Source organism: Leopardus geoffroyi, chromosome B2 (assembly GCF_018350155.1).
Source record: "Leopardus geoffroyi isolate Oge1 chromosome B2, O.geoffroyi_Oge1_pat1.0, whole genome shotgun sequence".
Lineage (NCBI taxonomy): Eukaryota > Metazoa > Chordata > Mammalia > Carnivora > Felidae > Leopardus > Leopardus geoffroyi.
In genome coordinates, this window is record NC_059332.1 from 42,145,039 (window position 1) to 42,157,428 (window position 12,390).

At 54.7% G+C, this 12,390-nt stretch overlaps 1 long non-coding RNA gene across 1 annotated transcript; it reads right to left on the reverse strand.

The window, feature by feature from the left end:
* Positions 1-3,861: 3,861 nt before the first annotated feature.
* Positions 3,862-9,730, reverse strand: LOC123609724. The gene is made up of 4 exons (XR_006717934.1): positions 9,536-9,730; positions 7,056-7,183; positions 6,331-6,453; positions 3,862-5,134 (listed from the first exon to the last, which is right to left on the reverse strand). It is a non-coding gene; the product is annotated as an uncharacterized LOC123609724 (long non-coding RNA).
* Positions 9,731-12,390: the final 2,660 nt, after the last annotated feature.

Consider the following 12,390-nt stretch of genomic DNA (forward strand, 5'->3'; position numbering starts at 1 on the left):
CCACCACGGGCCTCTTTAAGCCCCTTTGAAGCCGGCAGAGCCCCGCGCCGCGGGAGGCCCCGCCGCTATGCCAGCTATGCCAGCTATGTCCCCGCCGCCGCCGCCGCCGCCGGCCACCCCTGCTCCCCCATTAATGCTGGCTAATCTGGCTAATAAATAAACTTCGCTCCCAGCCTCAGCCCCCCACTGGCTCCTCCCTGCTCCCCCAGAATGGATTTCGGGGCTCGGGTAACACATGCGGCCCCACTCTCTTCTGATGTCTCTCTCTCTTTTTTTTTTCTATCGCTCTCCTAGCCCTATTGCCCGTCTCTGACGGAATTTGGGGAGTCTCTGCCTCGCGCACTGCATCTCCTTCAGTCCACCTGTGCGCAGGGAGCAGGCCACATGGCTAGGGCAGGGACACCACTCAACGCCGGGTAAAGATCCGCGGGACAGAGGAGCGCCCCCTGGAAGCCAGGGGAGGCGCGGGCCACGCCCCTCCTCGCCACACCCTCGGCCACGCCTTCCTCTGCCCGCGGAAGTGGGGCGCGCAGCCCCGGGACAGGTGACTCCGCGCCCGGGGAAGGCGAGGGCGCCTCCTGCGGCAGGAGCCCTTTCTCCACGGCCTCTGCCGCCCCCTGCGTCCCCACCCGGGCTTCGGAGAGTCTGACTCAGAGGCGAGCCCGCATCGCTTCACCTCCTACCACACACCCGGAGCGCGCGGAGAAATTACAGGATTGCAGGGGCACGGCTAATGCGCTCTAATTACCCACCGCCGCTCTCCTCCCCGGCGCTCGGCTGCGCCGGGCCAACGCGCCCTAATTAGGCCTCCCACCCCCCACCTGTCCGGGAACCCGTCCCCTGTCCCCAGTCCCCAGGAGCGCGCGTGCCTCGCCTCTGCCCGCCCACGCCTCCTGTCGCCCTCTGAGACCGAGCCAGGAGAGAGCTCTGAGATCCCACCTGGGGTGGGGAGAGGGAAGGTGCAGGACTGGAGACCCCGGAGCCCCAGGGTGCAGAAGGCGGCTGGTCCCTCTGGTAAACTGACAGCCCTCGAGTTCTGTGTCACGTGACTTGGAGAGTGGGGAGGAGGCAGGACCCATTTCCTTGACAGGGACACTGAGGCCTGTTGGAAAGGGGAGGAGCGGGTAGAGCACCAGGGCAACAGTATCCCCGTTCTGCACATGAGGCACAGGAAAGTAAAGGCTCTCGAGCAAGGCTCCCCAGCCAGAACTTCCAGATGAGCTCATTTCGGGGTGACTTATGACCGCCCCCGCAGGCTCCTTCCCCTGACAGGGATATTACCTTCCTGAAAAGAAAGGTGATACCCCCATCACAGACCTGGAGCGCTAGAAGGCCGACCAGCTGTGGCCTGTTGGTCACAAGGGAGCCAGTGAGGAGTGGCTAAAGTCTGGCATCCCAAGAAGGGTGGGAAAAGGCCCTGAAGACGCAGAAGCCAGGCCTGGTGGCCAGGACTAAGGAGTTGACTGTCAACTTCTTTATCCAAACCAGGTTCAAACCTTTCCTCTATCAGCAATTCTTTCCTGATGCCCAGGGGGTTGCAGACTCATGGCCTTGGGCCAAGTTTAATCTTCAGTGAGGTTTTGTCTGGCCTGCAAGGAGTAGGTGGTTTTTGTACTGAGTATGAGAGCTTACAGACAGTGTGGGCCATCTGATCGCCCTCCCCATTGGCAGAGGCCAGTGTCAGACTAGTCCCCAAAGGCATTTGGGTTTGAGACCCCTGATTTAGACCAGCCCACTTGGCCTAGCCTTTAACCTTTCCTCGGGTGCCAGGATCTCAGTCTACACCGTAGTGCACCCCCTGGTAGTCTGTGCATGTTTCTTGGTAAGCACGCTCAGGTCAATGTCCCTGAGAGCCCCTCTTTAGGCTTCCCACATATGGTGGCAGTGGGGGCTGCACGTGCTTCTGGAAACCCCTCTCATGCCACCTTTTTTCATCTTGAGTTTCAGTCTGTGCCTTGGGTATGCCTTCTCCAACAGGGATGACAGATGTTTTTCTGCCATGCAACTAGAGGTTCCTTGAGGGCAGAATATTGGATCGCTTCCTTTCAGTCTAGGATTTTACTGAGGGTTTGGGGAGTGGGGTGTGAGGGTAAGTATCCTCCATCACAGGAAGCTCCCAGAGGGCAAGGCTGTGTCTCCTCCTCACACTGGGGCTCCCCGAGGGCAGGACTGTGTCTTCCTTCTCAGACTGGGGCTCCCTGAGGACAGGACTGGTCTCCCCCCTCAGACTGGAGTCCCTGGGGGCAGGGCTATGTCTCCCCCTCAGACTGGGGCTCCCTGAGGGCAAGACTATGTCTCCCCTTCAGTCTGGAGCTCCTTCAAGGCATTTTTTTTTTATTTATTTTAAATTTTTAACGTTTATTTATTTTTGAGACAGAGAGAGACAGAGCATGAACAGGGGAGGGGCAGAGAGAGAGGGAGACACAGAATCGGAAACAGGCTCCAGGCTCTGAGCCATCAGCCCAGAGCCCGACGCGGGGCTCGAACTCACGGACCGCGAGATCGTGACCTGGCTGAAGTCGGACGCTTAACCGACTGAGCCACCCAGGCGCCCCTCCTTCAAGGCATTTAATTCCCCTCTCAGATGGGGCCTTTGCACCCCATCCCAGCCCTCTGGCTCTGGCAGCACACAGACATTCCTCCCAGGACACCGTTTGTCACGCTTTGATGAATGAAACCTACTAAGAATAACCCAGTCCTTGTAGTCACTAAAGGACAGGGATGTGGGGAGAGGAGAGGCCGGTGACTGTGAAGGGGCTGGGGGGGAGATGGACACATTCATTCAATAGCATTTTCCCCCGGTGCCCATCTGGACACTGAGGGGAGGCACAGTGAGTGCCACAGAGCCCCCTACCGTGCCATTTCTGTGTTGTCGCTGGGGGGGGGGAGGATTCCACAGGACCCCTGAGACAGAAATCTCCACCCAGCTTCACAGCTTTCCCACCTCAGATGCCATCACCCCAAGGCCACCCAGCCCCCTCTATGCCTGGCACAAGTTCCCTCTGCTTGGAAATCAGGTGCTTGGGGTCAGGGGCTGTTTCCAGTGGGTCACAGGCTAAGGGGCAGAGAGGAGGGCTGTGAAGCAGCCTTCCTCCTCCTCCTATGGGGACCTGGCAGAGTGACCGTGGGGGAATGTAGAAGCAGCCTCAAACTGGTGGGAGGGCATTTGGTGCTCTGATTGGGGGAGGGGTGTAAGGGACCCAGAGGACGAACCCCTGTCCCCTGCTCCCCTCTCTGCTCTTCCTCCCTCTTCCTGCCCCTTCCCACTTCAAAATCTCAAGCCTCCAGTTAAGAAATGAGCCACCTTTCCCATGCAACTATTCTCCCAGGCACTTCCCAGGGGGCCTGTGTGGTGGGGAGGCTGTGACCTTAACCTGCTTCTCTGGATGGGGCCTTCCTGGCACGCCACCCCCAGTTGCCACCTCATGAGAGGGACATGTCGGCCTGGTCTTGGCAAAAACATCAGCCTATGAGCCAGGTGGCCTGGTATGGTACCAGCTCTGCCCCTGATCCCACTGTGACCTTGAGAAGCCATTTGCTCCTCTGGGCCTCAGTTTCCCAGGATGTAAGATGAGTTTTGTCCAGTTTTCATGGTTTTCAAACATTTCTTTTTTTTAAATAATGGGTTCTCTTGTTTAATTTTTTTTTTCAACGTTTATTCATTTTTGGGACAGAGAGAGACAGAGCATGAACGGGGGAGGGGCAGAGAGAGAGGGAGACACAGAATCGGAAACAGGCTCCAGGCTCTGAGCCATCAGCCCAGAGCCCGACGCGGGGCTCGAACTCACAGACCGCGAGATCGTGACCTGGCTGAAGTCGGACGCTTAACCGACTGCGCCACCCAGGCACCCCTGGGTTCTCTTGTTTAAATAGTAATTTAGGTAGCCTCTCCACTGGTAACACAAAAAAAGGTTTGGGGTTCTGTGGTCAAAATAGGAGTGGGGGCCCAGTCCATCTCATGCACACGGACACACACACACACACACACACACCGATCAGCCCAGGGCACTTTGAACAACGCACTTCATAAACCTCTGATCCCTGAAATCCTTCACTTGCAAATATTCTGGGGTCCTGCCAGGGTTGGGAGCTTTAGAACTGGGGGTTCTGACAGCTCTGAGGATGGGGCAGTGGTTGTGGGCCTTCCAGGTATAGGGAGCAGGGCCCAGGGGAAACAGGGTGGGGGGCTTGAACCGATAGGGAGCATCCTTCCAACACTAGGTAACCCCACTGAGTCTGGGTGGGGGCCTGGATCCAAAGCTGAGTCTATGCAAACCTCCCTACCAGCCGCGGTTCCCCACCCAGAAGTCAAGTAGGCTTCTCTGGCACTGGGCCCCTCAGCTGGGGGGAGAGTTGGATGAGGGGAGAATGAGAGGGCCCTTCCCCAGTGGGAGGAGCGGGAGCCTCTGCAACTTTTTTCTGGAATCCCTTTCACTGGGCCTAGGACAAAGACCAGAGTGGCAGCGGTGGGGGGCTGAGCACCAAAAGCCCGAGTAGGCTATGCTACCCCACTTAAGGAGACAGGGGGAACCCTACAGCACCACTAAAGCCACAAGTGTGAAAATTTGGTGCCAACAGGGAATGCAGGTGGGAGGGGGCCCATCAGGCACTGGTGACAGGAAGGCAAGAGTGAGGAGGGGAGCCGGTGCCACAGAGGGAAGAAGAAATGGCACCAATATGAAGTAGGCCTGGGCCCGGGGTCCCTCCAAAGTGGGATAACAGCCGGAGCACCCCAGTCCCTCCTTGGGGACAGATGGACTATGCTCAAGCGTGCTGAGAAAGACCTGTGTTCAGCCCAGCCACCCAGGGTCACCAGGCAAAGGAGGCGCTGCCTCCTCACTTACACATCCAGGCAGTCTGGGGAGCCACAGCCCCAGGGGTGACGATTGTTCTCGATTTCCCTCAGGGAACCTCACCGTCCTCTGTCCCAAATGCACATGCACGCTCACACACACACACACACACACACACACACACACGCACACTCACTCATGCTGGCATTTGTCCCCTAGAGACTCCACTGCCTTGGCCTTGGAAACTTCTGGATCCGTTCTGTGCCACGCACGGCTCTGGGCACTGGGGCCACAGGAGTGGAAAAATCAGCCAAAGTCTCTGTCCTCGTGGTACTCACGTTCTAGGAGGGATGACAGATGATCAGCAAGTCAGGAAAGGCACAAGGTCAGGTCGTGATAAGACTATTGGCGTGGAGAGTGTTGGGGTGGGTGGGGCTGTTTCAGATGGGGTCGTCAAAGACCATCTTTGCGAGGAGGGGGCCTGAGCTCCAAGAAGCCAGTCATGCTTTGGAACCTAAAGGAGTCCGAAAATGTACAACATTTTTTTTGAACAGAAAAGAACATGCATCCATAAACATTAAAGGGCAGGGAAGTTAGAAGTGTTTTGGGACATCTGCTGTATGTCCAGCACAAGGATAGGAAGTTCACGTGCACCATCTTCCACAGCCCTCTTCCAAACCCTGTGTGTCAAGTAGTAGAATTTCCATTTTACAGATAAGAAATATGAAGCCCACTGTTTCACTCATCTAATAAGATGTGTTAGGTTTTAGCCTCTGAAAACACTATAATAATTCCCACACGGGCCCTGCCCTCTTAGGGCCTACAGTCTGGGAGAACACAGAGGTGGATCTGGGAGGGCTTCCTGGAGGAGTCCCTGCCTAAGCTGAGTCTGAAAGGGGGAGGGGGGGAGGTGACAAAGGAAGGGATAAGGTAAGGAGTGGGGGATGGGGGGGGCAGAGGGAATGGCACCAGCAGCAGGGTGACCTGTGGACAGAAGTAAAGGACAGGGGTGGGAGGTCCTTGCCGGCTCGCCTGGTCAGGCCTCATTGGTGTGTGAGGACCCTGCAGGCAGACGGGGGGCAGGAGGGCACATGGGGCCGCCTGGTATGACTGTTAGGCAAGGTGGAACCTTGTCTGGTGGAACCTCTTCCAAGGCTCGGTGACCTGGCCACCCTCAAGTCACAGGATGAGTAATGGCAAAATGGTGGGTTCCAGCCAACAGCGAGGCCTAGTTGGACAACTCACACAGGTTCACACACTCCACGCGCACAGACACAGACAGACGTGTGCATACCAAACGTGCACACAGACGCGTAGCTGGCCTCACTCCTTCCTCTGTATCATTAATGAGGGCTGGAGAAAGACACAGGGCAGGGATCAGAAATCACAGAGCAGTGTGGCTCCAGCATAGCTTAGGCCTCAGGCCCTAGGCACCTCTTTCTGGAGCCCCAGGGCAGGCTCCAAAATCCCCCTCCCAGGCTCTCAGGCCCCTTGTCTTCCCCGTCACCGCCCCCTCCCATATTCTCCGAGGCCTCACCTGCCAGTACCTGGTCCAGGATATGCAGACGGGATGTGCGAACTCTTTGCCAGCACATTCACAGGGAATGCGGCCCTGCGCATCACAGCCAGAGCAGAATCCAGACTCACGGACCCTGCCAGCCTGAAACAAACAGGCCACCTCAGAGAGATGAGCATTCATGGACCCACACAGGGACTCGAATGCAAGGTCAGACACCGAACAGCCCAGGCACAGGCTGCTGCAAGAGGCCACATGTAAGATCAGTTTGGGTGAGCATTCCTGGAGGAGGACTTGTTCCCCGAGGAGTGTACAGATTTGGGCTGTGCTAATGGGAAGACAGCAGCCAGCTAGAAGAGAGAGGGGCAGCCCCCAGGCTCTGAGCTGGCCAGGCCCTCCAGAAGCCGTGGGTCCAGACCTGGGGATCTCCCCCTTAAGGGAACAATGACAGGGTGACAAGGTGGGGAGGGGTCTAGAAACCTCATCCTGTGAGGAACTACCACAAGGATGTTTAGCCCCAGGAATGAAAGGTCCTGGCATCTGGGCGTCCCCCCACTCCAGCCACGGCCTTTGCATGTGTCCTACCCCCCACTGGTGACTCCCCTGCCCCTTCTTCATACCAGCTAAAGCTCCACGTCTTCGAGGAAGCCCTTTCTGACCTCTCTGTGGATTATGTCCCACGTTTATATGCTCTGCCTCCCACCTAGGCCCGGTGTTGGGGTAGCACTTACCAGAGACAGGCTTACCTGTGAGATTGTTCTGTTCATGGTGCCTCCCTAACAGACTGTAAGCACTGTGAGGTCCAGGGCTGTGTGTGCTGTTTCTTGCTACTGTTTTCCTGGTGCCTGGCACATAAGAGACGCTCGATGAATGTCTACAGAGGAAGGGAAGAAAGAGAGAGAAGGTGGGAGGGAGGGAGGGAGGGAGGGGGAAGTGAGGTGCCTCGAACCACCTGAGACCTGCCATATATAGGACGAAACGGGCTCTCCGGGGGTGGAAGGAGCAGGAACACCAACAGGAGGCCAGCCGAGGAAGTCAGATTTCAAATCATCCATAGGAAGGTTTTAGAAGTCAGATGGCCACAGTGTGGATTGGGCTATCCCGGAAGCCTGTGAGTTTCTCGGGCCGAGTTTAAGCAGGACCAAGAGGAGCACTTGGCAGAGGTGCGGTTACTCGAATGCAGGAAGGAACCAGTGTAGAATGAACGAAGGAATGACCGAATGAATGAATGAATGAATGACAACCACCACAGGGTATTCACGCACTGAGCAGAAGGCTGGCGACATCTGACCGCTGTCTCAGAGTTGAGTCTGAGTCCAGCTACGCCAGACCCCAGGCGGACAGGGAGCCACGGGCCCGGTGATGCACGTGCCACGTGAGCTTCCAGGAAAGTACACTTGTAATCCATCCCGCGACGCCAGACATGTCGCGCCGGATGACGCTTGTAGCAGGGCAAGGACGGCGGTATCTTGGGAGCAGCTCAGTCCTGATTGCCCTCTCACAGCTCACAGCTTTCCCAAGGAGATCACCCCCTTTGGGCCACTTTCCCGGGAGCTGACCCCTTGTCACAAGTCTGTCCTGAGGCCAGTGCTCCTGTGGCAGCTTCCTCCTGAGGGCTGAGGATGATATTGGGAAGGAGGAACTTGGCCCCTGATCTTACCTGGCAATGACCTGGTCTACAGGGGCTAGCGTGGGCAAGGCAGGCGCCCTGGCTGTGAGCTCCCCCCGGCATGTTCAGAAGCCTGAGACATAGGCCCAGCTCGTGCCCAAGAGCCCCCCTGTCCCCCAACCCCGCCACCATTCTATGAGCTTCCTGAGAGCCGGCATTGTTGTCTTACCTGCCTCTATCCCACCCCTGGCTCAGAGGAGGGAGCCTCTGGCTGTGAGGGGAGCAGAGCAGGGGCCAGGGCTGGCAGAGCTGAGAGAGAAAGGGATGTTCTGCTCAGGGAGACAGAATGGAGTACTTTCTAGCCGCAGTGGAGTAGCATCTAGATGGGGACGGGGAAGAACACACAGCACCCTGGGGCCCCTAAGGCTGGGACCAGGTTGGACTTGTCTCCTGTCCATGCTCTGGGCCTGCCCTGTCTCCAGCAGCCCCGCTGTGGCCAGTGACCCGTCACTGACTCACAGCCAGCTGTGGACACAGAGGGGAGAAAGTGACCCCCAGCTGAGCTCATACACTCGCAATTAGCCCTCTGTGCTTCCTCACCAGGGAGAGCCTCCCGGCTTTCACGCACGCATGTCCCAGGCTGCCCTTTTGCAACCGCAACACGCCTCTTGCTGCTTATTTTAGCCTGATGAAGCCTCTTGAAATGTCAGAGCTGGAACTAAACGTGGGATCATGCAGTTCAATCCCTCCATTCAACCGGGGGGGGGGGGGGGGGGAACGGATATTCAGGAGAGTGAGTGATGTGTCTCAGGTCACACAGCTAATTGGTGGTGTGGCCAGAAATTCACGGCCGCCTTTTGGGGACCCAAATCCAGGTGTCCTTAGCTCCGGGGGCAGCGTGCTTCGGCCAGCTCCTGATCATACTTCTGGAGCCTCTGGAGCCAGCACGCCCGGATTTGAATCTTGATTTGCCTGTTATCAGCTGTGAGACTTATAGGCAAGTTACTCAACCTCTCCATACCTCTTTCCTCATCAGTAAAATGGGACTAACAATAGTAGCCACCTCCCAGGTTCGCGTGAGGAGTCAGTGGGTTAACGTACCTGACTTGCTGAGAGCAGTGCCAGGCACGTAACACGTGCTCACGTTAGAACACGTTAGCAAACACTCTTAGGTGCGTGGTGCAGTTACCAAACCTTGGGCCCTGGTGTGGAAAGTTCAAAACTTTGGTTTTATCAGTTCATCCAAAGGCAAGCGGACTCCAGGAGGCCAGCCGTATAACCAGGCTTATGGCAAACCAATGTCTGGTGTTACCGCTGGGGACAGATGTTGCCATCAGAAGGACCAGGGTGGGCACAGAGGCGGCCTCCCGCTCTGCCAGCCACCGCTTGAGATCCAAAGACTGCAGCCGTCACAGCAAGGGCAGTTAGAGATTCTCGGGGCTGCTCAAGCTGGAAGAGCCTGGAGAAATGCCCTTCTGAACACAAGAATGAGCCTCTGTTCATCTGCAGAACAGGGGAAGTCGGGGCCTCTAACTCACAGCGCGGCTGTGTGCATGAGCTCGGGTGACACTGTGCCCGGCACAGTCCTTTCCAGCCGTCCACCCCCCTGCCCCCTACCTGCTTGACCAGTTGTCTCAATTCAGAGCCGCCTCTCCTGGACCCTGTTGGATAAATATTGACGAATTCTTCTCCTTCCAAGTTCCTCCTTTATCAGTCACCAAAGCTCTGACACTTCATACCAGATGAACTATGGTCCCAGGACATGTACAAGATCGGGGTGGTCTCATTCCAGCCCCAGAGATGCCTGTGGAATGGATGGCTCGGTGAATCAGTGACTGGAGAAATTCCCAGAACTTCCTAAAAACTCACCCTGAGCTCTCAACATTGGGCAACACTCTGGTTTCCCCAGAGCCCCAGCCACAAACTGCCTCTGAGGAGGGGCTGCTCCACAGTGGCCTTACCCCTGGCCGCCATTCATCTCTCATGAACACAGCAACCTTTCTCTCTGCCCCGCTCACCACCATCAACGAGGCTAGACAACCAGGTGTGTTTGCAGCCTCCTCTGGCAACAGCACTCTCACCGCCATCCTGCTGCCCATTTCCACCTCCCACATGCCTCGTGGTCAGTCTCGAGCCCTCTCCTGCTCCCCAAGTCGCAGCTGTCCCCTAATCACCCCACCAACCTCGTAGGGTGGCCTGCACAAGAAAACTGATTTTTTTTCACTTGTTATTCGAGCTCCTCTGATAGCTCATGATGCTGGCCAAGCCCCAGCCTTTGCCCTGACAGCCCCAGCTGAGCCCTACCCATAGAGTCCTGCTATGGACGGCCCTTTCCTCACCAGGACTCCTGTCCATCAGGGCGGACCAAAACCCCTCAGATCTGAAGCCAGCCAGGGCCAGCTGGGAGTTTGTGTCCCCTTGGAAGACTGGGACGCTGGACACTAGTTCTGTCCTCAGGTGCCAGGTCATGGCTATGGGTGTTGTCTCCAGTTTGGTTCCGGCTTTTTCTGCATCATTGACCCACCATCCAGGCCTCTGCGTGGTTCTGGGCCACCAGTGGTCCCGACACACCAACCAGAGGATTCTAAGAATATCCAAGCTGGAAGATCCTGAGGAATCACTCAGTCCAGTGGAGATGCTCCTAGAGCGTTTGAAAATGTGTTAGAGTCTTTCTTTCATTGTAGCAACAATGAGAGGTGATCTGGCATTGGGCTCTAGGGGCCAGAGATGCTGAATGTCCTACAATGCACAAGGCAGTTTGCACAATGAAGATTTACACGCCTGTGTCCATCGATAGATGAATGAATAAAGAATAGATGATAGATGATATAGATATAGATATAGATATAATGGAATATTATTTACCCATGAGAAAGAATGGAATCTTGCCATTTACAACAACAGGAATGGAGCTAGAGAATGTAATGCTAAGTGAAATAAGACAGAAAAAGACAAATACCATATGATTTCACTCATGTGGAATTTAAAAAACAAAACAAATGAGCAAAGAAAAAGAGAGAGAGAGAGAGAGAGAGAGAGAGAGAAAGAAGTCAAGAGACAGACTCTCAACTAGAGAGAGCAAACTGATAGTTACCAGAGGGGAGGTGGGCAGGGGGATGGGTGAAATACGTGATGGGGATTAAGGAGTGAACTTGTCATGATGAGCACTGGGTCACGTATGGAATTGTTGAATCACCGTATTATATACCTGAAACTAATATAACAGTGCATGTTAATTATACTAGAATTAAAATAAAATAATTGCATCCCTTCCTTCCTTGGAGAAATACTGATTCTAGTTGAAAGTACTTACTGTGCCGTTGTAGTAACTAAGAGCCAAGAAGGGTAAGGGTTTGGCCCAAAATTACACAGCAAATTTATCTTATAGATAATCCAATGAGGGGGACCCAGGAGTTTTCATCCTTGAGGATTTCATGTCATCTCTTCTGAAAATCCACCAGCAGTAACCAAGTTCGAGGTAATATAGGAAAGTCAAAGACTAACGTGGGACATCAGGAAGGCTTCACAGAGGTGTCATTTGATCTGAGCCTTGAAGGATGGATCACGGACTTGTGATTCCGGAATGGGGGAGAGCATAGCAGGCAATGGTGGAACATGTGGGCTATTGTCCACAAGTGAAAGAGGATGAGAAATGAGCACAGGCTCTGGGAAGAAAGCAGTGGAGAATGGCGAGCGATTGAAAGGTGAATTGAAGCTAGATCACAGTGGACTTGGCATGCCAAGCTGAGTACTGGGATTTTTACACTGTGGGCAATGGAAAGCCACTGAAAATATTGGAGTAGAAGGTATGCAATGATGACCTCTGTGCTTAATAGGAAGGTTACTGAGGCTGCTTGTGGAGAAACAATGGGAGGGAAATTATGGGGGAAGAAAACCACTGTCAGAATAGTCTGGGTGAAAGATACACATGATGTCATGGATGAGGACAGGTTGAGAGGGTGGGATGAGGGAATGGAGACCACCTTAGAGCCAGGCAACATCACAGGGATTGATAATGTTCTTATCCTTAAAACAAGGGACATTATCTTGGTTTGAGTTTCTCTAGAACTAGACCTTAAGAAAATTTTTGAATATAGTTTATTTGGAAGATGATCTTAGGGAATTACAGGAAGGGAGTGGGGAAATCAGGCAGGAAAGGGAAGATAGCCCAAAAAAGGAAATTATATCAAGCCGGTTATCCCTGTGGGCAACTGAAGGTCAATCTTGCTGGAGGTCTCTGGGAAGACAGTGGAAAACACACATTTCTGAGTTAATTTTTGAAGGGCAGAGGAGTAGGGGGTATTTATCCACTGACTCACACGAGTCATTCTTTGAGGGTTGCTCCTGGGAGCATTTACTCTGATACTTTTGGAATGCCCCACATGCAGGAGCAGGCTCTGCAGCCAGAAAAAAGCCCTCAGGTATAAGAGTTTCAGGTGCTTGCAACTGGAAGCTACCAGGTAGCTGTGTAG